Source organism: Chiloscyllium plagiosum, unplaced genomic scaffold (genome assembly GCF_037043375.1).
Source record: "Chiloscyllium plagiosum isolate Xiang-an unplaced genomic scaffold, Cpla_swu_hap1 HiC_scaffold_39, whole genome shotgun sequence".
NCBI classification, from domain to species: domain Eukaryota; kingdom Metazoa; phylum Chordata; class Chondrichthyes; order Orectolobiformes; family Hemiscylliidae; genus Chiloscyllium; species Chiloscyllium plagiosum.
This window is the reverse complement of record NW_028270177.1, coordinates 7,394,688-7,420,211: the sequence shown is the minus strand read 5'-3', so window position 1 is coordinate 7,420,211 and position 25,524 is coordinate 7,394,688. Positions and strand designations below refer to the sequence as shown.

General features: G+C 41.7%; 1 protein-coding gene across 3 annotated transcripts in view; it reads right to left on the bottom strand.

Moving 5' to 3' along the window:
* LOC122540896 (SMAD family member 3) overlaps window positions 1-25,524 on the bottom strand; it is a 119,465-nt gene that overhangs the window by 39,416 nt on the left and 54,525 nt on the right. The window lies entirely within an intron of this gene.

Genomic DNA, 25,524 nt, shown 5'->3' with positions numbered 1-25,524 from the left:
TGCACCACAGGTGTGGAATTGTAATTACAGTGTGACATGTTTACATATGTAATTCCCCTTATAAAACTAACTATAATCATGGAAGAAGTTGTCAAGCATGTAGATAAGTAGTAAACAGAAGCAAGCAGGCAAGTGGAATTAAATGAGGTGTCTCAGAAAAATACAATGGCACACTCTTGAAGGGTTAAATGGTCCAATTCTGTACTGTAACATCCTGTGATTCTATTACCAGTGCTGATCTTCCAATGCACCGAATGATTATTGAGACACTTTTAAAAGCAGGAATGCAGCCAGATGCAAATACGGAGTTCTCCCTTCCCATGGCTACATGTTTATAGTGTAAACAAACCCAGAGTTTCTGGAACCAACAGAATATTAGCCCAAGAATCTGTAGGGCTACAATTCTGAATTGGAAATTGGGCGGCACGGTGGCTCAGTGGTTAGTACTGCTGCCTTACAGCACCAGGGTTCCAGGTTCGATTCCAGCCTCGGGTGACTGTCTGTCTGGAGTTTGCAAATTCTCCCAGTGTCTGCGTGAGTTTCCTCCAGGTGCTCCGGTTTCGTCCAAAGATGTACAGGCCAGGTGAATTGGCCATGCTACATTTTCCATAGTGTTCGGTGCATTAGTCAGAGGGAAATGGGTCTGGATGGCCTACTCTTCGGAGGGTCAGTGTGGACTGGTTGGGCTGAAGGGCCTGTTTCCACACTGTAGGGAATCTAATCTAATCTAATGATAATAGCAAGTAGTTCTATAACATCATGAATATGAATGAAAGCACGCAATGTCTTGAGTAGAACCCGGGAAGCCCTACTAATCTGTATTGCCAACATATTTTCAAAAATGAGAAGGGCAAGATTGGGTAAAGAAGTCCCTCTCCACAATGAAATGCAAAATGCATCACCTTCAGCATACACACTGCACACCGCCAACAACTCTCAACTTATTACTGTGCCCTTTCTCTGGACAGTATTAAAGCTAACAGTAGTGAATAACTACCAAGATTAAGTTCTACCATGGCAACAAACCCATTTCAGCAGAAATCTCAGATTCTTCCTTAACAAAAACTGATCCCTTAAAGAAATGACATTGCTGAACTAAAGTTATTACAATTCATGATGAAGTGGTTAGATATAGCTCAGGGTTAACACACCTGCATCTAAGTCAGAAAACTATGGGTTCAAACCCCTCGCAAGAAACTTGAGCATCTAAGCAGTATTGAATAAAAATGAATTCTAAGCAAGTGCTGCACTGTTAAAAATGCCGTAGGACAAGTTGTTACATAGATGACCCATCTTCAATCTCGGGTGGACAAGTAGTCTGAAGAGTGGAGGTATTTTTCCCAATGTCTTGTCCCATACTTATCCATCATTCAATACAATGAACAGAGACTATCTGATCATTTTCTCATTGCTGTTTGTGGGAGCTTGCTGTGCATAAATTGGTTGATACTTCAAAAAGTGCTCAATTGGCTGCAGTGATTTGGGCCACCCTGGGGTGATGAAAGACATTTACATCTTGCAAGTCTTTCTATTGAACAGAATCAGGTGGTCTCATGGTACATTATTCAATGAGTAAAAAGTAATTCCATCAGCACAACAGAGTCACTGTTCATTTATTTAAAAAAAGTGAGAGAGAACATTTCAAGTCCAAATGACTCTTCGCCAGACCAAGAGCACATCTCTGTGCCAAAGATGACTCATGCTGGGCTCAAAAAAAATGAATCTTGTTTCTCTTTATTTTGAAGAGTGTGCGTGTGTGTGGATGGAATGACAATGGTATAGTGATAAATTCAATGCACTAGTCATTGCAGGCTAATGGTCTGTAAGCTTGGGCTTCAATTCCATCACAGAAACTGGTGGAATTTAAATTCCATTAATGAGTAAAATAAAGTTAAATCTCAGTAATAGTGACCATGACAACTGATGTTGATTCGTGTCAAACCTCATTTCATTCACCAATGCCCTTCAGGGAAGGACATCTACTTCCATTACCTGTTCTGCATTACGTGCCACCTACATGACGTGGTCAACTCTTAGCTGTCCTCTGAAATGGACAAGACAGACACTCATTGGTCCACAAATGCTGACCATCACAAATTATGAGGCCAGCATCAGGAGCATATTTTGATGGGGTAGAGGGAGGGATCAGATGTATCTCAATGTCTTTCAGAAAGCTGCAGAAAATTTATGTGGGGCAAAAAACATGGAATTAATGGTTTGAATGGCCTCTTTTTATGCTGCAAAAGGCTGTGTGACATCCTCATCAAGCAGCACCAAAACTCGAAGCATAACTTCTGTTGTAACCAACATGACATTACATCAAAGTGCATAAACTAGGAACACAGCCAGGGCACAATTAGCCTGCTTAGCTGAGGCCCGTACAATTATGGAGTCACAGCAAGTTTTATTCAGAGATAAGACAACAAATATTTTCTCCTTAGTAACAGGGGAAACAAAAGTACAGAATGTGTACACATCACCGGCATTTTTCAGGCAACATACAACTGAGCCAAACTAACCAAAATGATCCCACCAGAGCTGATCGTCTGCAGGTATTAACTAATGGTTAATAAGAATTAATCAAAGTTACCTAATCTCTAATCAGGAGGGGAATTAAAGGCATTAGTTTCAGAAGTACTAGAAAATTATATGGTAAATTTATTTATTTTTCATTCATTCACAGGGCTGTAGGCATTGTTGGCAAAGCCAGCATTTATTGTCCCTCAGTAATTGCCAAGAGTTCTGTTAAGAGTCAACCATCTTGCTGTGGGTATGCAGTCACATGTAGGCCTGATCAGGTAAGGCAAGCTGATTTATTTCCCTAGTGAGCCATTTTTGAACCAGATGAGTTTTTCAACTATCAATCCATGGTTATCATTAGACTCAATTCCAGATTTTATTGAATTCAAACTTCCACCTTCTGCTATAGTGGGATTCAAACCTGGGTCCCCAGAACATTACCTCAGTCTCTGGATTAATAGTCTAGTCATAATACCACTTGGTTGTCATCTCCCCCATTGGTCACAGTTCAGCATCCTTGCTCAGAAAGGGCCCATGTGTGGACAGGCTGAGTTGGCCCCTCCTGCAAGACACAGTTTGTCTCAAGTCAGTGCTTTTGATCTGTGTCTACTGATATATTTACAATTTGCAGAAGCCTGATAACATTCACCATTACCCATTGGACAGCACTCAACCTAAACAAAAAAATCAACACATTGATAGGAGAATCTGAGACGAGGAAAAAAAATCTTATGGACAACTTAACTCACACAGAGAACAACCAGATATTAAGGTAGCAATCCACCTCATTGAAGCTGGATCAAGTATTTCAAAGCAAGGATGCATAGGATATGGGCATAACACAAATAAATAGATTTCCATCACACCTTTTATAAGCCCAGGACATCGTAATGCATGTTATAGCCAAGTAGAGATTTTGAATTTTAAGGACAGTAAATAGGAAATGTAGTAACTCATTTGTTTACAGCAAGCTCCTAGAAATAGCAACTGATAAAGACCAGATATAATCATCGAAAATCACTTGCCAACAAGCCAGATACAATATCACTTGGGGTATGAATATTAGGCAGGAAACTGGAGAGAACTCCCTTGCTCTGGTTCAACAAGCGATCATGAGACATTTATATCCAGGTGAGGAGACGCACAAGGACTCAATTTAACAAAAGTTCAGAAGGATGGCATCTCCATTAGTGTAGCAATCCCTCAGCACAGTACTGGAGCATCGGCATCGAATTTTGTTCTGAAATCTCTGAAGCGGTTTCAGAGAATGCTACCCACTGAGCCTCAGATAACATTAAACCAGTGAGCCAAATGGCCTCCTTCTGTGCTTTGAAACCCATATTCCTACAAACGTCGTAGGACTAGCCATCAAGGATATGTAGCACTGACCTGGTTTCCTTTGAGCAAACACAACTGAGAGCAAATCAGTGTTTGCTGATACACCACAAGGCAAGCTGTTACACATCATAGGAGTTTAAACTCTTTCTCAAATGTTGCCTAATTATGAGGTTCTTTAGTGCTCTGGGATTTGTGCCAAGTCTGGGTCAGAGTTTGAAACATTTTTCAATATAGTGTCCATATTTTTAAAGAAACCAGGAACCCAGACAAAAATATATTTTCTTCCAATTTTAAATAAAAGTGAGACTTGAAGTTTCAGAGTTAAGTTGCATGAGAACTCATCCTTGCAATCTAATCTATTCACCTTTCTGTATTCATCTTGGTTCACCTTTTGGTGTTTTGTTCCAAGCTCATTGATAAAAAAAACATTGCCTTTTCCTTTGCTGTCTCCTGCAGCATTCCCCAACCCCAGCATTGAAGGCACTGATGCGTGTTGCAAATTGGAATTATGGAGTTTAGCTTTCTGTACTTCACACAAAAAGAAGCTCTCCACTTGTAATCCTGGACATTAAGTGATGATGTGCTATTCAGCCAGGAAGGACATTGCAATCATTCATATTTAAACTTAAAAAGGAAAAAAATTAAAGAGTCATTTAGAAAGTGTGGGACTTATGGCTATTCAATTAGCAGGCAGCAGCACAATAGGCTGACTGGTCTCTTTCTGTGCTCTGATTCTATGTCCTCACCCTCCATCCACACAAACAATTTTCTCAGCTGAGCTAAGGTGACAGAGATCAACTACTTCAGCTGACAAAGGAATCAAAAACACAGCTCGGCATCACATTGCAGAAACCAGCTGCTCTGCTCTCACTCAAAATGGCTGAAGTAAAAATACATATAGTGACAAAGTTAAAAATCACACAACACCAGGTTATAATCCAACAGGTTTAATTGGAAGCACACGAGCTTTCGGAGCGACGCTCCTTCATCAGGTGATATATAGTGACAAAAAGAGAGAATGAAATAAGGAGAGAGAAAACTGGAAGGAGGGAGAGTTGAGAGAGATGAGAATTAGGAGAAAAGACAGAGGTTAGCAGGGAGAGAAAGGACAACATATTTACAAGGTGAAAGATGAAGAGGAGAGAGAAGTCAAGAAGTGAAGGAATGTGAGAGAGAGAGGGAAAGAGAGAGAGAGGAGAAATTAAGGGCAAAGGAGCAACAGAGGAAATATATTATTGCTACAATGAGTTATTTTGCAACCCATGTTACACGTGCAGCTGTAACTTTTACAACAATGATATGTGCACACAACTCACTGCTGAAACCAAAAGGATAGAAATTACTGTGCCACGCAATAACACAAAAGCTCAAATTGTTCAATTGGCATTCCTTTGTTCTCCGTTTTAACAGCAGCATGTAACCCAGCCTGTCTGCCTCAGCAGCCAGAATTAATCCAATACACATATCTGGTTCATTCCAACCATTTAAATATTGAGTCACCACCCATCCGGTTTTGGATCAGACACCCAGAGTTTTCTCAAGACTGTTCTGAAAATAAGAAAATCCACTGTTTCCTTGTGCCCAGTGACACAGTGGCAATAACGGAGATGCTCTTTCACAAAATTTATTTTAAATAAACGGGAATGTAAATTTTGTGAAATCACACCACAATGGGTGAACTTCCCTCATCCAATCACTTGATTCTAGATTTGGCTGAAAGGTGGAAGTTCAGAGACTCATTCCGGGGTGAAGGGGTTAACTTATGAAGGAAGCTTGAACAATTCGACCTGAATCCACTGGAGTCAAGCAGAATGCAATTTACAGATCCTGAGGGGACATAACAGAGTATACCAAGAGGACACTTTCTCTTGTGGGGAGACTAGAACTAGAGGACATGGCTGAAGAGGTCTCCCTTTTAGATGGAGATGAAGAGAATTTTGTTCTTCCTGAGGGTTGTTTTGGTGGAACTCTCTCCTCCCAGAGAGCAGTGGAGGCTGGCTTATTGAATTAGGTAGATTTTTGATAGGCAAGGGAATCAAGGCTTATGGGAGGGTGGACAGGGAAGTAGAATTAAGACAATCACCAGGATTAGCTACAATCTTGTATCGAACGGTAGAACGGGCTTGAAGAGCCAAGTGACCAAAACCTGCTCCTAATTCTGATGTTTCAATTCAAACGAGAATGAACCACAATTTGCTCCAACAATCAACAAAGAACTTCATAGGCAAATGCACAGTTGGATACTATCCATAGACACAGTACAAACAGACAAGCACATGCTGAACAACACACCAGTTCGTTTGACTCAAATCACATGTACATTTCTCAAAACCTGGGTAGAAAAAAAATTAAAATTGGTGGCAGATATTGATCGCTACATACACGCCTTGAAACTGACGTGCAAACAAATACCAAGAGAATACTTGGGGTAGACTTAGAGAAGCAAATTCTATTATTTGGGAAATCTGTGGAGGGTGGAGGGATGGTGGAGCAGAGAGAAGGTGAAAAATTAAATGTTCAGATTCAGAACTTGCAGGAAATTTAAAAAAAAAATTTGTACACCAAACAGGAAACAGATCTTCAGAACTCTTCCGCAAATAGTAACTGGCTCTCGATCAACTAAATAAAGTTTAAAACTAAGAATGACAGGTGTTTCTTATCCAAAGGTATGAAAGGATGGGGCAAGGGAATGGAGTTGGGTTGTAGCTCAGACACTGTTCTTAGGGAACTTCACAGAGTAAATATGGAAAGATTACGGGAGAGTTTTGGAACAGGGGCATTACCAGAAGATGGAGTCACACATTTAAGACTGAGATGAGGAAGGTTTCTTCTCTCAGAGGCGAGTGAGTCTTTGGAATTCCTAAATGCAGAAGGCGGTCAAGGCTGGGACAGACAGATTTTTTATTCAGGAAAGAAATGAAAGGTTTCAGCAAATTGGAAGTGAAGTTGAAGATTATCAGATCAGCCATGATCACACTGAATAGCACAGAAAACCTTATGGGTTGAATAGTCTAATTCTGCCCCTACTATCCTTATCTTATTAGTGGAACAGGCTCAAGTGGCTAAAGACCTATGCCTTTCCATGTTTTCCTATGTAACTGGGCAAAGAGAAAGTGAGGACTGCAGATGCTGGAGACCAGAGTTGAAAAGTGTGGTGCTGGAAAAACACAGCAGGCCAAGCAGCATCTGAGGAGCAGGAGAATCAACGTTTCGGGCATAAGTCCTTCTTCAGGAATGAGGCTGGTGTGCCAAGCCCCTATTAGCGTTCCAGAGAGACCACTCCTTCCGCGACTCCCTCGTCAGGTCCACACCCCCCACCAACCCAACCTCCATTCCCGGCACCTTCCCCTGAAACCGCAAGAAGTGCAAAACTTGCGCCCACACCTTTCCCCTCACCTCCCTCCAAGGCCCCAATGGATCCTTCCATATCCGTCGCAAATTCACCTGCACCTCCACACACATCATTTACTGTATCCGCTGCACCCGATGTGGTCTCCTTTACATTGGGGAGACAGGCCGCCTACTTGCGTAATGTTTCAGGGAACACCTCTAGGACACCCGCACCAATCAACCCAACCTCCCCATGGCTGAACACTTTAGCTCCCACTCTGCCAAGGACATGTAGGTCCTTGGCCTCCTCCATCGCCAGACCCTGGCCACACGACGCCTGGAGGAAGAGTGCCTCATCTTCCACCTAGGAAGCCTCCAACCACACGGGATGAATGTAGATTTCTCCAGCTTCGTCAATTCCCCTCCCCCCACCTTATCTCAGTCCCAACCCCTCCGGATTCAGCACCGCCCTCTTGACCTGTAATCTTCTTCCCGACCTCTCTGCCCCCACCACTTCTCCGCCCTATCACCCTCACCTCCTTCCATCTATTGTATTCCTAGCGCCCCTCCCCCAAATTCCCTCCCCCCTACCTTTTATCTCAGCCCGCTTGGCACACCAGCCTCATTCCTGAAGAAGGGCCTATGCCCGAAACATCGATTCTCCTGCTCCTCGGATGCTGCCTGGCCTGCTGTGTTTTTCCAGCACCACACTTTTCAACTATGTAACTGGGCAATACAAAGATTGTGCCTTTACAGCAATGTTGAAAATAGGGTCAGTTAACACACACAACAACACGTATAGAACAGCCACTTGCTCTATTTAAACCACTACAGTCATCTGCTTTCCCATAACAATTCCAATGTGCAGCGAGACATCGAGGCATTCTGCATCAAAACATGCCAAATTAATAGAAAACTTACACAAAAACTCCAAACATTAAAAAAAGTATCTTGGAGCTCAAAACCTGAGCTATTGGTCTCAGAACAGGCAAAAATAAAAAGTCATGCTCAAAGTGCAATGAAGTGTAAACCCATGATAACTGAAGCTGCAGGAACACCTAACATTCCAGCAATGTTACTGTAGGTGACAAACCCTAACGTGGTGATAAAATAGTTCAAATGATGATCCAAAAACAAACATTTATTAAAACACCCAAGTAGCTTGTATATCATATCTGGTTATATCAGAGATTCTCTGAAACATTGATGCAATAATGACTAGCCAACTATCTTTTAAAGAATGGTCTGTACTCTCTCTGGCATACAACGCTTGCATACCTCCATCACAAGGAGACAGGGTGGTTTCTCTGCTGCAATGGACGCTGGGTAGAAACTTCCCAATGTATTGATTTTTCTTCATATGGCACATGTAATGACCATTTTGGAAATAAGGTTAAATTGAAAAGCTTTGTATTTTGGTCCTTTGCTTTACACAAAAGTGCTGTTTGCCACAAAAGATGGTTTATAAATTACTGAAGGCCAGGAAAGCCAAAAGGCAGTTGGATGTTTTGAGGATACAAAGAGATAGTAGGATAGGAGAAGCATAAACACCAATCTGGCTGAATGGTCTGTTTCCGGGCTGTACTTCAGGAGCCTTCCAGACATTTGAATATTAAAAGTAGCTGAGAACCTCTTGTCTAACTTTAGATTAGATTAGATTTACACCCATATCCTGTTCCTTCCACCAGGAATACAACCCAGATTCATGTGACTAGTGCTATCTGAAATCTTTTATAATATACACCTACAATGATTACAACCAGCTCCAGGTCAACACAGATGACCAAACTGCCTTAATCCCTCCTGAAAACCTGAGTCTGATGGTGAGTAAGACCTGCATTGAATGGAAGCTGAGTTAATCACATTCAAATAATTTTCAAAGAGGTTCAATCAACATCATCAATAATAAAGGGTTAACCCCATTAACCTTTCAAAATGTTGGTTTGAGGTGGTCAGAGATCAACCACGATACTACCAAATGGCATAGTGGGATTGAAGAGCCAAATAGCCCACTGCTGCTCCCACCTCTTATGGTTAGCCTGATGCATGTTTTGAAGATATTGTACTCATAACGATTACCTATGATTAATTAAATGGGATGGGAAGAGGTTCGCATGGAGCCCAAATACTAGTGCAAAGACTAGCCTATTTGTATGCTGTAATTTCAATGTACTATTAAAACGTTAAAGGCAGAAGCAGAAGTGATTGTTGGCAGCAATAGTCAACCAACACAGTACATTTATTGGACAAACTTCTCTAATGTTAACAGAGGTGCATTAAAATGAATAGAGCTCAATAACAAACAGGAATGTCATGCCAATTTGTCACCCAACAACAGACAATTAATTGTGCTATTTTAACCCTTTTGAACAGGTTTAATATTTTTTTAAAAACAAAATTACACACTGCTTTTTTTTTTAAAAAAAAAGAAAACTTCACACTGATGCTAAAGATGCTTTCTGGAGCTGGGACTCCAAAGAGGGAGAACCCATGATTGGGCAGAGGTCGGGTTGATTGGTAAGACAACAAAGGGAGCAGACTGTCTCGAAGATGTCTGCCAATCTTTGAGATTGCATAAAGAGCTTTCTGGAATTAAAACAATTTAAACCATGCAGCCTCACCCTAACCCAATTTTTCCTCATGAATGCCAATATATCTTTTCCTTGCAATAACACGAGTAACTGCATTTCTTCAAAAGACTATGAGGAACACTTGGCTAATCATTAAGCCAGCCAGTGCAAGGATCGGAATGACAAAGTATCCTGAGGGCCCAGCCACTAGTGGTTCAATAACACTATTTTTAAAATGTTCAAACATTGTAACTTCTATTTTAAGCTTTCAAAGAGTTGGAAAAATAAATACACACAGACACAGAATCAGCACTATTTAAAGACTTCAAACAACCTTTAGGGCTGAAAAGAACACAGTTCACTGTTTGTAAAAATAAACCAGCTTTGAAGTGTTCATCTGCTAAGTATCCTCAACTGGACCACACATCTGTTCCTGAATTTGCACCCCCTCCTTTCCTGAAAGCATCAACTCATGTGGAGGCCTAGTAACAGGCAACAGCACCACTTCCAGTGGTCAACCTGCACATGCTAGCCAAGACGGTCACCTGGCAATTCAACTGTGCTCAGAATCAGAATCAAGTTCAATATAGAGCTCACTAAAAAGTGAATGAGTCAAACCACTCTACACCTGCACCCGGGTCAGACAAGGTCTCTTGTCAATGTCTCATTTGCAAGATTTTAGAGTTGGAGAGTGGGGCAAAGCCAACGTGGGGGCCATTGACTCTACATTCAAAGATGCATTCTCGAAAGAGAGTAACTCCAAGGGGAACAAGGAAGGAAACACTTTTTTCCCCATCCTACAAAAGAATCCGTAGCTTCCTCAGACGATTTCAATCCTGGATAAGCTTTACCAGCCATTCAGTTCATCAAAACTTTGACGTTTGTGCTGTAGCAGGTTGACTTGTGGTAACTAGGGTGGCAGTTTAAGTTGCTCCTCCTTCCTTTCAGTGCTAGAAAGTAGCGAAATCAATCCGAATTTCAACTTCTAATCACTGTCCGATTGTCTTGATCAATTTGTGCATAGGATTGAGCATGCCTCTCATAGAAGCACTAGAATCATAGAACTCATACATTGTGGAAAGATGCTATTCAGCCCATTACACCAACCCTCCAAAGAGTATCCCATCCAGACCCAAGCCCCACTCCATAGCCATAATTTCCCGAGACTAACCCACCTAACCTACACATCTCTGGGAGGAAACCGGAGTACCCACCAGAAACCCAAGCAGACATGGGGAGAACATGCAAACTCCACAGACAGTCACCCAAGGTTGGAATCAAACTTGGGTCTCTGGTGCTGTGAGGCAGCGGCGCTAACCACCGAGGCATCCAGTATTTCACGAGTAAAAGAGGTTGGAGATTGACCAAGTTTGACAGAATGAACACTTCGAGGAGAAAGTGAGGTCTGCAGACGCTGGAGATCAAAGCTGAAACTTTATTGCTGGAACAGCACAGCAGGTCAGGCAGCATCTAGGGAACAGAAGATTCGACGTTTCGGGCACATGCCCGAAACGTCGAATCTTCTGTTCCCTAGATGCTGCCTGACCTGCTGTGCTGTTCCAGCAATAAAGTTTCAGAATGAACACTTCCCCCTGGAGAAGGACAGAAAAACCAGAGGTCATCAATACAAGATAGACATCAAGAAATCCAGTACAGAGTTTAGAAGAATTCTTCTCTACCCTAAAAATGTTGAGAATATGGATCTTGATACCACAGGAGTGGTTGAAACAAACAGTACAGATACATCAAAAGCTTGCTTAGCTTTTAAGGGAGAAGGGAATTGAGCTTATGGTGCTGGATTTTTATGAAGAAATATGAGCAGAGACTAAAACGGAGAATAAAAACTGGTTGGGCTGCAGGCCTTTTGTATTGGGATGTCCCATATCAGGTCAGCGTGGATGAATTGGACGGAAGGGTATGTTTCCGTGCTGCATAACTCTATGCTTCTATGCAATCCTACCTACTTGCATTCCTTTACTGTCAAATATCCCTCCATACCCACAGGGCTAGATTAAGCAAGGACCAATCAGCCAGAGAAATATATCATGGGAAACATTGGGAAGTTACGAAAGAGAAAAACTTTCAGATGAATTATTGCAGTCTGAAATAGATAATATACAAAGTTTTGTAGACACTGAAATGTAAATCTTATTGGCTTCTGATGGGGACAGATCTCTCTCTACCCTCCAAAGTCAGTTACCTTAAAAGAAAAGTAACAATTGGAAAGCAGATAAGTGGTTTTGTGGTCTGAACCTCTGACAGTTCAAATACCTTGGAATCATTCCACTTTCCACAGACACAGCAGTGTTGCTGAGCACAGTTCTGTGGGAACATGTGGCAGAGTCAAACAGGATCAATCCTGTTCATCGTTTATCTCTGCATCTGATCTTGGACAGAACACAGGCCTCTCAGGAGCTTCTGGACAAAGTAGGCAATATCCTAAATTTATGCCGATGGCTATAATGATGTTGGCCTCATTATGCTGCTAATGGATACTTGTAGAATCTGTTGAAGTAAGGAAAATATTAACTTTATCTAAGAACAATCTTATTGTGGCTTCATCTTACCACAAGGCTGTAAGAGGCAACAAGATCATATGACATTGTATCACTTTCTGAGATGCTGTCATCTTGATCTCAGCTGATGGTATTACTGGACAAGTTCAATCCCAGAATTAAACCTGGCTTGATAAGATTTTTTTATGTTTTAGATACCGTGGTGATCAGTCACCAAAACACAGTTACACAAGGCTGCAGTTTCTTTAACAGAACAGATGTTTATTACGCAAAGAAGATATAAATAATAAAAACCAAGCTAAATATAGAAGTTCAAAAGATCTTAAAACACACAGCAAAACAAAGTTTCAACCTGTTCCTCAGCACCATCTGTTACAGAAATTCAAATCCACAGAAATTCAAATCCAAAGAAATTACTTCCCTAGATTAAATTTAAATCTGATTAAATGGATCTTCTTTGATTTGTGTCCTTTGAGCTGTGGGGTCTTACTTAAATACTTAAAACTGGAAGCTTAGACCATTTCGCTTTTTTTTAAATAGATATTTTTATTAGAAATTTAACATTTTTACAAGTTTACAAAAATAAACAATACTCTCAAGTACAAACATTGATATACAATTAAATCTTAAATAAATAATAACCAAAATTTAACAAAAGAAAAATACCGAGAAAGAAAAAAAACAAAATTCAACTAACTACTAATCTAACCTACAACTAACCAGAGTGTATAATTAAGTCTCTTACATTATTCAAATAAGAGAAATTAAAAAAAAAACAATGGATAACACAGAAATTGGGTAGTGAGATACATGCTCGGAATGTGTTAACAGCAAATGTAACAAAACTGTATTCGTGCGGGATTCCTCTCCCAAGGGGCCCCAGACCAGCCAGGTTCGTAATCTCAATTAAATAAAAGCCTTTGTTAGGATAGCCGAAATATCTGTATTCATATAATTCAAGAAGGGCTGCCATATTTTATGAAATAATTCGGTCTTTCGGTGCACCAAATTTGTAAGGAAGTCAAAGGGAATACATTCCATAATTAATCTGTGCCAATTTGAAAGTCCAGGGGGGCCCTCATCCACCCAGTTTACCAAAATATTTTTCCTTGCTCAGAAAGAGAGAATAGAAAATAATCTCTTCCCATGCATATCCAGGGAGGGTAAGTTCGAAAAGCCCAAAAGGAGAGATACAGGGTCCACTTTAATTTCTGTTCCTAAAATTTCTGTCAGGGTACTTGCTACTTTAGTCCAGTATCTACAGATCTTATGACAAGTCCATAGGCAATGCACAAGAGTGCCCATCTCTATTTTACATTTGGGACACATTGGAGATGCTCCTGCCTTAAATTTTGCCAATCGATCCAGTACTATATGGGCCCTATGAAGTATCTTCAGCTGGATAGCCTGAGTTCTGTTACAGATGGTGATTCTTCTGGCATTTTCCCAAATGTCATTCCACATTTCTATAGAGACATTTCTAGTCCCAAATCCTGATCTCATGTTTTAAGCAGATTGTCCATATCTCCTGATACTTCATCATGTAGTAAATGACAAATAGTACTGACGGAAGATACCCACATTGGTCGTAGTACTCTACATTCTCTATCTGATTTATAAAGACTATCTAATAACGTAGTCTTCTTCTGTATATACTCTCGAATTTGGAAGTATCGAAAGAGGTCTCCATTAGATAATCCGAATTTCTGACGCAGCTGTTCAAAAGACATCAGGACCCCATCTTTAAATAGGTCCCCTAGATATGAGATACCCCTGGATCTCCAGAGTTTAAAAGTGGCATCTGTAAACTCCGGTTGGAATCCCCATGCTCCCACTATCGGCGCATAGGGGGATGTTTTATGTGAGTTGCCCTCATTTTGCTGCATTATATTCCAAGCTTTAATTGTGTTTAGTATTATAGGGTTTTTAGAGTGATCCGTAATGATTTTCCTCTTGTCTGAAAATAAAAGGTTAATAAGTGGGCATTTTATTTGAGAAGCCTCGATGTCCAGCCAGATTAATTGTGGATCAGACAAGACCCAATCAGCTATGTAACTTAATAGGGAACTTAACTGATATTTCCTAAAATCTGGGAAGTCCAAAATTCCCCTTGCCTGTGGAAGCTGTAGCTTCTTCAGCTTAATGAGGGGCCGTCTATGATTCCAGATAAAGGAACCCAAGCAGCCATATAATTTACATAGTGCCAGCCTCGGCAGCATCACCGGAAGCATTCTCATAGGGTATAGGAGACGGGGCAGGACATTTATTTTAATTAGTGCTATTCTACCCAGCCAGGAAATTGGAAGGTCTCCCCATCGCTGGAGGTCCTGCCTTATCCTTTCCAGTAAATGCACAAAGTTAGCCTTGTATAACTGACCAAATACTGGGGTAATAAAAATGCCTAAATATAGGAAACCCTCCAGGGACCAACGGAAGGGAAAATGGGATCCGTCCACTAAGTGGGGTATCATAGCAAGGCATAGCAAAATCATTGGCATAGCCTCTGATTTTGAGAAATTAATTTTATAGTCTGAGACTGCGTTAAATGTATTAATAACTTGGATTAAGCGAGGTACGGACATCAGAGGATTACTGAGGAATAGAAGATCATCATCTGCATAAAAGGGTAATTTTATGTTTACCTGTACCAATCCTCGGGGCCGTTACATTAGGATCAGCCCGTATAGCTTCTGCTAGTGGTTCAATTATTAGCGTAAATAACAGTGGCGAGAGAGGACATCCCTGACGGCAGCCCCTACCCACACTGAAGCTATCCGAACCTAATCCATTGGTAACCACAACTGCTTTGGGATCACTATACAATGTTGAGACCCATTTGGTAAACACCTTTCCAACGCCAAACCTTTCCAATATGTAAAACAAATATGACCATTCAACCCTATCGAATGCCTTTACCGCGTCTAATGAGACTACTACTCTTGGTATCTTTCCCTGATGGCAGGCTTGAATCATATTCAAAAACCTTCTAATATTATTGGATGATCTACGGCCCTTAATAAACCCCGTCTGATCCTCCTTTATGATATGTGGCAATACCCTTTCTATGCTAATGTTTTAGAAAGGATTTTAAAATCTACATTTAGCAAGGATATTGGTCAGTATGATGCACAATCTTCTGGATCCTTTCCTTTTTTAAGGATAAGAGAGATATTGGCCTCTTTCAGCGAAGGCGGGAGACAGCCCTGACTGTATGCGTATTTATACATGTCCATAAGTGGACCAGTCAATATTCCTGTAAATTCTTTATAGAATTCAGCTTGAAAACCATCTGGGCCAGGTGCCTTACCGCTCTGAAGTTGCCTGATTGCATCAAGTATTTCTTGGACTGTTAGGGGAGCATTTAAGACCGATACCTGTTCCGGAGTTAGGTCCGGAAAGGTCAAATTTTTAAAAAATGATTGCATCCTCCGAGTCCTGTCTTCACAATCCTGCGATTTATATAAGTCAGAAAAAAATTTTCTAAAGATTGCATTAATCCTTTTATGATCATGAGTCAAAATACCCGTACTTTCCTTGATAGACGTGATAGTTTGAGGGGCCTTTTTTTTTCTTTAAAGAAATGCTAAGTATCTACCCAGTTTGTCACCAAATTCATATAACCTTTGTTTTGCAAATAATATTTCCCTCTTAGCCGTTTGGGTAAGCGTGATGTTTAGAGCTGCCCTAAGGGCCGTAATCCTTTGCAATTTGATAATAGGAGGTCTAGCAGCGTATGCTGTTTCAGCTGCTTTTAAGCAAGCTTCGAGCAGACGCTGTTGTTCTCCCTTTAATCTTTTCTGGGGAGATGATCAAACCTCGTGCGTAAGCTTTGATGGTCTCCCACATCATTGATGGGTTGCTAGCCGTACCTAAATTAATTTCAAAAAAAGTTTTAAATTCTTGAGAGAAGTACTTTACAAATTTACTATCTTTCATCAGGAAGGGGTCCATACGCTAATGCCGAGGGGATGTCATGTCCCGTTGTTCCTCGCCTTGATTTCCATATATACAGCAGCGTGGTCGGAAATTGCTATACTACCTATTTTACAGGATGATATGGAATTTTAAAAAAATCGAGGGGACAAAAAAACATATCAATTCTGGGTATGACAATTATGTGGATTGGAGTAAAAAGAGAAATTTCTGCCCTGTGGATGAAGACATCTCCATACATCTACTAATCCTAACTCTTTGTTCAGATCCACCAAGTTTCTTGATCTGGGAGATACTCCTGCAGTACTCTTGGGAATCCTATCTATTTCTGGATCCATAATACAATTAAAGTCTCCCCCCATAATTGTACGATGGGCACCAAGAGCCATCAATTTTGAGAAGGCTTCCATTATAAATTTAAAGGGGTGTGCCGGGGGGCAGTACAAATTTAAAATCCCATATTCCTCTCCATTTATAAGGGCTTTAATCAGAATATATCGTCCAGATTCGTCTTTTATCTGATTTAGGATTTTGAAAGGGAAATTCTTCCAAATAAAAATAACAACTCCCCTACTTTTTGAGCTAAAAGAAGAAAAAAAGGCCTGATCAAATCCACCCTGTCGTAATTTCAAGTGTTCTTTATCCAACAGGTGTGTCTCCTGTAGGAGAGCTATATCAACTCCTTCTTTCTTGAGATTTGATAATATTTTCTTCCTTTTGACTGGCGAATTACTCCCCTTGACATTCCAGGTGCACCACTTAACCGACTGATCAACCATAATCGTCCGGGCAAATCCGAGACCCCTCGGGAGGGGAAACCCTATCCAGAACATCCCGAGCATAGAGCATATAAAATTCACAAAAATAAAGGCTCTCTAATACACTCACAACAGTATAATAAAAAACTATTTCTAAATAATAAAAAAAATATAAAACGTATTTAAATGGAGATTTTACCCCTTGTTCCCAGGGGGTGTCACTTCCTTTCCAAAGGTCCATCGTATCCTCTCCCAACCAGTGCCCCACCCTTGACCCAGGTGCTCCTCAATAGGATGAGGAGAATTTAAATATACTACAAAGCTAGAGTTAACAGTGAGCACCCTACCCCCACCCGCTTCCACCCACACCAACACCTGGATATATTTGGTAATGTTAACACCATGTATAAACATATATAACTATAAAATTACAACCTCAATAATAATTAAATATAATAATACAAAATAACAAGGGAAAACAACCCCGCTCCTAAAGACTGAGGTAAAATAGAATAATGTAAGCAACTCCCCCCACCAATATTAACTAGACCCCCCGGTAAATCCCTCTCCCCACCCCCCAAGATAATATTAAACAGTAAGGTAATAAAAAGAAAAGGGGGGATATAAACCGGAATGGGGGGGGGCAAACCAACATCAGTTATCTCTTACAATTTATCTAAGAGAGTCCAAACATTCCTTAGCCTTTTCCGGCAATCCGAAGTTATACACGGATCCTTCATGGTTAAAGCGTAGCGTCGCTGGGTAGCATAAGGAGTACTGAATATTTAAGACCCTTAAACACTTCTTCGCCTCATCGAATGCCTTCCTCTTTCAGACCAGAGCTGGGGAAAAGTCCTGGAATAACATGATCTTGGATCCTTTATAAATCATGGCTTGGGAATCTTTTCCAAGATTTCTAGAGGCTTCTGGGAGTATCTGCCTCTCCTTATAGCTCTGCAGCCGGAACAGGACCGGGCGGGGGCGCTGGTTCGAGCCGGGCCTGCGTATTGCGATCCGGTAGGCCCATTCCACCCTTACCTGGCCTGATCCAGCCTCCAGATTTAAAAGCTGTGGCAGCCACTGTTCGAGAAACGCTGTAAGCTGGCCTTCCTCCTCCCGTTCGGGAAGGCCCAGCAAATGAATATTTTTTCGAATGTGATTCTCTAAGGTCTGGACTCGCTGTTCGAGAGTCCGGACCCGATCCACGGCTGATTGCACTGTAGTTTGAGGTCGCGGCCTTTAGCTCCGCCCCTCCGACTCGGTGCTCGATTTCCTTAATGTCTAGGTCGTGCTTTTGCAGCGCGGCCGAGAGAGAGTCCCATTGACTTCGGGATTCTTCAATAAAAGCGTTGATCTTCGCATCCAGTTTGGAGATGATTTCCATGAGGCTCGCCACCGTAGGTAATTCCCCCGGGGCGGCTGCGGACGCCTCTACTGCAGCTGGAGAGGTTGGGGGAGGGGTTCCTGCTTGCCGAGAGCTGGGGGCTCCCTTCCCTTTAGTCATTTTTACTGAAGATTAGATTGTTTAAATTTAATACTAAGCAACTAATTAAATTAAACAGCTATTTTAAATGATTTGGTGAGTGTGGTGAGGGTGGGTCTTGGGAGGAGCACTGTAGACTCAGACTTGCTGGGTCGCCACCATCTTGGATCCCCAGACTCTCTCACTTTTAAAAACCTAGAGATCACTAGCTGAATACTTCTGGTTTGGACGCTGAATTTTCTAAACCAAAAATCAGTCCGTGATTATACTAAACTGAAAACCAGCCAATGGCTATCAATGTTTACTCCATCTATCTTAAATTTTGCTAATATATGCAACTTTCCCTGCTTTCTAACATATAATGGATAAGGTCTCTGTTCCAGAAAGACTGTCTAAGTTAGGAAAAAAAGACTTTCACAAAAGTATCCAATGCCCATTTGCCACTACTTTGAAATCCAAACCGTAAAACGATATTAAAAATGATACTCACATTTAACTGAGTCAGACTTAACCCCTTCTACAACAATGGCAGCCTGTGATACAATTCTCATTCTTACACTCATCTCTCTCACTTCTCTTCTGCTCCACCTCAAAAAGAATCATGTCACTCCTCCCAATTTCTGCAACCTCATCAGCCCTACAACTAACAGAAATCCCCCAAGCTCCTTAAAGCCTAGCTCCTGGATCATTTCTAATTCCTCCACCAGTGGCTGTGCTTTCAGTTACCCAGAATTTAAGTCCACCACCCTCTCCCCTTTTAAAGACGCTCCTGCCTCTGATCACATTTTTAGACACTATCCCTTAGATGACCCTAACCCTGATTTTTGTCTCATAACATTCCAGTGAAATGCGTTCAGATGCTTGCCATATTGGAGTTGCAATTTACTATATTCTAAAACAGTCAGTCATCTGCTTATTGAGAAATTGTTCATTTTCAAACTGCCTCACCACCAATGGTGAGCACTTCTGGAAAATAATCTGCTGTACATCTGTTTGAAATTCTACAACCCTGTGGTTATGAGGTGAGAAAAGGAAGAGGAGGCTGCACCTAATGGCACTCTTGAGACTTTTCTATTGTGCAAATGATAGTCTGCTGAAGTATTCTGATTCACAAAGGGCAAAGGGATGCAAGGCAAAAGGATATGGTAAAGGACAAGTAAAAGCCTGGTCAAGAGGAACTTTTGATATCAGAATTATCACCAACAACTGCTGTCCAAAACAAAAAAACAGGAGTGGTTATGATGCAAATTCTGAAAGACCGCAAGTGATAATAGAGTTGTTATTCCCATCCCCACTTCAAGCACATTAATCTTGGCCACTATGTTATCCCAATAACTCAATATAAACTCTAGGGACAGCACATCATCTTTCAACTCCCACCCTCAGACCTACCATTTGTTTCATTTCCCATTACCATCCTTCCCTTTCTAGCACCACCACCGCAACCTGTTTTGACATCTCCATGCTCCTACCTTCTATCCTCTTACAGTAGGTTATAAGGAGAACGCAGGTCATATCAACAGCTTCCTGAGCCACAAAATGAATGGGCTCTTTAATGGAAACAAAATTGACCATTCAACTCCTCATGCTCACTCTATCATTCAATCAGAGCATGGATCCTTTGATCCACAGCCTTCAGTAGACAGAAAAAGTTACCAATCAAGGTTCGGAACTTTCCTGTTGACCCAGCACCCTCATGTTATCCTAGTAGTGTGCGCATGTGTGGGGTGGTGTTGGGGGGGGGGGGGGGGGGGGGCAGATTCCCACTGCTCTGCCTGAAATGCTGGGATCTGACTTCACTCCTGATTATTTACAGATATCTATCTATCCTACTGAATATTCCAGTTGTTTTAAGAAAACTTTGAAAAGGACAGGGGAGATGTGGGCATTTTGTTACTGCACAGAACCTACTAGATGGACTCTTGTGGCACCATTGCAGTGTCACTGCCTCCAAGCCAGAAGGACAGGGTTCAAATTCCACATGTGCTGGAGGTGTGTCAGCACATGTCCAAACAGGTTGTTTGAAAATCAACCAGAACCCACTGACTGTACTACTCTCGCCCAGCAGAATAGTTCACAACCAATGAGGTTTAGTCAACTGCAGCGAGCATAGGAAGTACTTCCTGAAGTGGCAGAAAGTGACAAAAATAAATTCTTCAATACAAAATTTTACCAGAAGGCTAGTTGGCCATTCAGAGCACAGGAAGTGCTTCCCAAATCAACAGAAAACTATTCAAATACATCTAGAACAAACACAAATTATCAACGCACCAAATTTCTAATATTTCAAAAAAAGTGTACTCTATTGTAGCAGAACCAAATTAAATATTCAATAAATCTGTCTGAATTAAAGAGAGAAATACAAGCTAATGGCCAAAGGTTGGAATGCAAAGATAGTCAACCCTGCTTAATGCTCACCAAGCAATCTCAGCACATAACCTCCCAATTTCCACTGGCCCGACCCCAAACATAACTTTTCTTTTCAACTCCAACATTCTAAATCTATTCTATGAAAGACATTCCAAGGAAACAATAAGGAGTTTTTACAAATATTTTGTCTTCATCTCCTGAGTGTTTGGCCACCTGAGCATCCTGGAGATTAATCACAAATTCTGCAATTTTGGGGGCATCTTCAAAATCCTTCCAAATCATAAGACTGTAAACGTAGTTCTCAGTTTGTACGGGTTTGTATTTCAGCCCTTTTTGCTGGATATTGTGGTCACCTTTGTGTTGAGATTAGATTTTAAAGACCATAAGACATAGGAGTGGCCCATCGAGTTCACTCCGCCATTCAATCATGGCTGATGGGCATTTCAACTCCACTTACCTGCATTCTCCCCGTAGCCCTTCATTTCTTGTGACATCAAGAATTTATCAATCTCTGCCTTGAAGACATTTAGCTTCCCGGCCTCCACTGCACTCTGCGACAATGAATTCCACAAGCCCACCATTCTCTGGCTGAAGAAATGTCTCTGCATTTCTGTTCTGAATTTACCCCCTCTAATTCTAAGGCTGTGTCCAAGGGGGTCCTACTCTCTCGCCTAACGGAAACAATTTCCTAAAGTCCACCCTTTCCAAGCCATGTATTATCTTGTAAGTTTCAATTAGATCTCCCCTTAATCTTCTAAACTCCAATGAGTACAATCCCAGGATCCTCAGCCATTCCTCGTATGTTAGACCTACCATTCCAGGGATCATCCGTGTGAATCGCCGCTGGACACGCTCCAGTGCCAGTATGTCCTTCCTGAGGTGTGGGGACCAAAACTGGACACAGTACTCCAAATGGGGCCTGACCAGAGCTTTATAAAGTCTCAGTAGCACAACGGTGCTTTTATATTTCAACCCTCTTGAGATAAATGACAACATTGCATTCGCTTTCTTGATCACGGATTCAACCTGCATGTTTACCTTTAGAGAATCCTCGACTAGCACTCCCAGATCCCTCTGTACTTTGGAAAAAAGAATACAAGCATGGACTACTTTAAACAGTGAGAAAATTCATAAAGCCAAAGTGCAAGACCTCGCATTTGCTCACATTGAATTCCGTCAGCCATTTCCTGGACCAGTCTCCCAAACTGTCTAGATCCTTCTGCAGCCTCCCCCACTTCCTCAGTACTACCTGCCTGTCCACCTACCTTCGTATCATCGGCAAACTTCGTTAGAATGCCCCAGTCCCTTCATCCAGATCATTTATATATAACGTGTACAGCTGCGGCCCCAACACTGAACCCTGCGGGACACCGCTTGTCACCGGCTGCCATTTCGAAAAATAACCTTTTATCCCAACTCTCTGCCTTCTGTCAGACAGCCAATCCTCAATCCATACCAGTAGCTCACCTCGAACATCATGGGCCCTCACCTTACTCAGCAGCTTCCCATGTGGCACCTTATCAAAGGCCTTTTGGAAGTCTAGATAGACCACATCCACTGGTCTAACCTACTTGTCACCTCTTCAAAGAATTCCAACAGGTTTGTCAGGCACGACCTCCCCTTACTAAATCCATGTTGATTTGTTCTAATCCGACCCTGCTCTTCCAAGAATTTAGAAACCTCATCCTTAACGATGGATTCTAGAATTTTACCAACAACTGAGGTTAGGCTAATGGGCCTATAATTTTCCATCTTTTGTCTTGATCCTTTCTTGAACAAGGGGTGACAACAGCGATCTTCCAATCATCCGGGACTTTCCCTGACTCCAGTGACTTTTGAAAGATCTCAACCAACGCCTCCGCTATTTCCTCAGCCACCTCCCTCAGAACTCTAGGATGTAACCCATCAGGGCCAGGAGATTTATCAATTTTAAGACCTTTTAGCTTTTCTAGCACTTTCTACTTTGTAATGGCAACCATACTCAACTCAGCCCCCTGACTCCCTTTGATTGTTGGGATATTACTCATGTCTTCCAGTGTGAAGACTGATGCAAAGTACTTATTAAGTTCTCCAGCTATTTCCTTAACTCCCATCACTAGCCTTCCAGCATCAGTTTGAAGTGGCCCAATGTCTACTTTTGCCTGCCGTTTGTTTCTTATGCATTGAAAGAAACTTTTACTATCATTTCTAATATTACTGGCTAGCCTACCTTCATATTTGATCCTCTCCTTCCTTATTTCTCGGTTATCCTCTGTTTGTTTTTGTAGCCTTCCCAATCTTCTGATTTCCCAGTGCTCTTGGCCACTTTATATGATCTCTCTCTTTTTCTTTAATACATTTCCTAACTTCCTTTGTCAGCCATGGCTGTCTAATCCCTTCCCGGATAATCTTTCCTTTCTTGGGGATGAACCTCTGTACTGTGTCCTCAATTATACCCACAAACTCCTGCCATTTTTGCTCTACTGTCTTCCCCGCTAGGCTCTGCTTCTAGTCTATTTTCGTCAGTTCCTCTCTCATGCCCTCATAATTACCTTTACTTAACTGTAACACCATTACATCCGATTTTGCCTTCTCTCTTTCAAACTGCAGACTGAACTCTACCATTCAAAGTTTGTGCGAAGATTTGTAGCTCGGGTGTTCGTTGTTGTGGTTCTGTTCGCCGAGCTGGAAGTTTTTGTTGCAAACGTTTCGTCCCCTGGCTAGGCGACATCTTCAGTGCTTGGGAGCCTCCTACGAAGCGCTTCTTTGATGTTTCCTCCGGTGTTTATAGTGGTCTGTCCCTGCCGCTTCCTGAACTCTACCATATTATGATTGCTGCTTCCTAAGTGCTCCCTTACATTAAGATTTTTTATAAAGTCTGGTTCATTACATAGCACTAGGTTCAGAATAGCCTGCTCCCTTGTGGGCTCCATGACAAGCTGTTCCAAAAAGCCATCCTGTAAGCATTCCATGAATTCCCTTTCTTTGGATCCACTGGCAACATTATTTACTCAGTCCAACTGCATATTGAAGTCTCCCATGATCACCGTGACCTTGCCTTTCTGACATGCCTTTTCTATTTCCCGGTACATGTTGAGCCTCTGGTCCTGACCACTGTTAGGAGGTCTGTACTTAACTCCCATTATGGTTTTTTTGCCTTTGTGGTTCCTCAATTCCACCCACACAGACTCCACATCATCCAACGCTATGTCATTCAGTGCCATAGATTTAATTTTGTTCTTAACTAACAAGGCAACCCCGCCCCCTCTGCCCACCTCCCTGTCTTTTCGATAAGTTGAAAATTCTTGGATGTTTAAGTGCCAGTCCTGACCCCCTGTAACCACGTCTCTGTGATGCCGACCACATCATAATCATTCACGATGATCTGTGTCATTAGTTCATCTGCTTTACCTGAATGCTCGTAGCATTTGTAACAAAGTGCCTTAATGCTAGCTTTCTTATCATTAGAGATATTGGAAGTTATAAGATGTCCTAAGTTATCCTTCCTTTTTGCTGCATTCCCAGTCTGCCTCAAGTTTAAATCCGCCTGCACACATGCTATCCTGCTGCTTATCTTTCCATTTAACTCCATACTCCCTGTCGCTTTCACTTTCCCTTCCATCTGATTTTGAGATCAGATGCAGTGGTGAGTAAGGAATTTGGGTCTTCATCTCTTTAATGATGAGGTATGAAGGCGTAGCTCTCTCCCACTTATCAATGTGTGCTTAATGAAAAGGGATTGCCACAAATTGCTTTGACAGTGCCTTTAGCTCCCACGCCCACACTAACCTAACAACCAGCCACAACAAAAATTCAATGGCTTCCAAAAATAGGGAGGAAGTGAAGACAAGCCGGCACATTGCTACATTCATACCACTCCCACACACTGTCTGGGATGCAGAGACTGAATTCAGAGGTGCTATAGCAGGCGTCAGCTCAGCAGAATGATACCCTGTGGGCTGGGACGTACTCCACTCAGGCAACGATTATTTCACACCTTGGGCATCAGGCTGTGGTAGGTAAACTATGTGATTAGCTAAGAGAATGCATCAGCATCCACAGTCCTTTCAACGGTGGGAGTTGCAATTTTCTTCACTTTCACATTCCACAATGAGATTTATTAAAAAGTTACCACAAGTGATCTCTCAAGGTTACGACAGAACTGGAAGGAAAGCTGCCTGTGGGGTGGTGATTAGAGAGTTTTCATTTCGCTCACAAAGCAATTGGTTGACATACCAGCTAACCTGGCAATAAGAGCTACAGGGAAACCAATACTTTGAATACTTTTCAAACATGGGGAAATTCACTATCTCCACATCTGGCTGCAGAACTGGGCAAATAGAGAGAACCTTTCTCCACTGATGGGGCAAGTCAAGTAGGATATTCAACTTGAAATTTAAAGTCAAGTTGTTTAAGAGGAATGTTTAGGGAATAATAAGAAACGATTTGAACAGCGAATGAAAAACCTCTTTACAGAAAGTGTGGTGGGAGAATGAAACTCTTCACTAAAAACTGGTCGGTGATAGTTCAAGCAATATTAAAAGTTGAGATTCACTGTTCTTTGCCAGACAAGGCTAAACAAGTCAAAAGTGTGGTGCTGGAAAAGCACAGCAGATCAGACAGCATCCGAGGAGCAGGAAAATCAATGTTTCAGGCAAAAGCCATTCATCAGGAAGGGCTTTTGCCTGAAACGTCGATTTTCCTGCTCCTCGGATGCTGCCTGACTT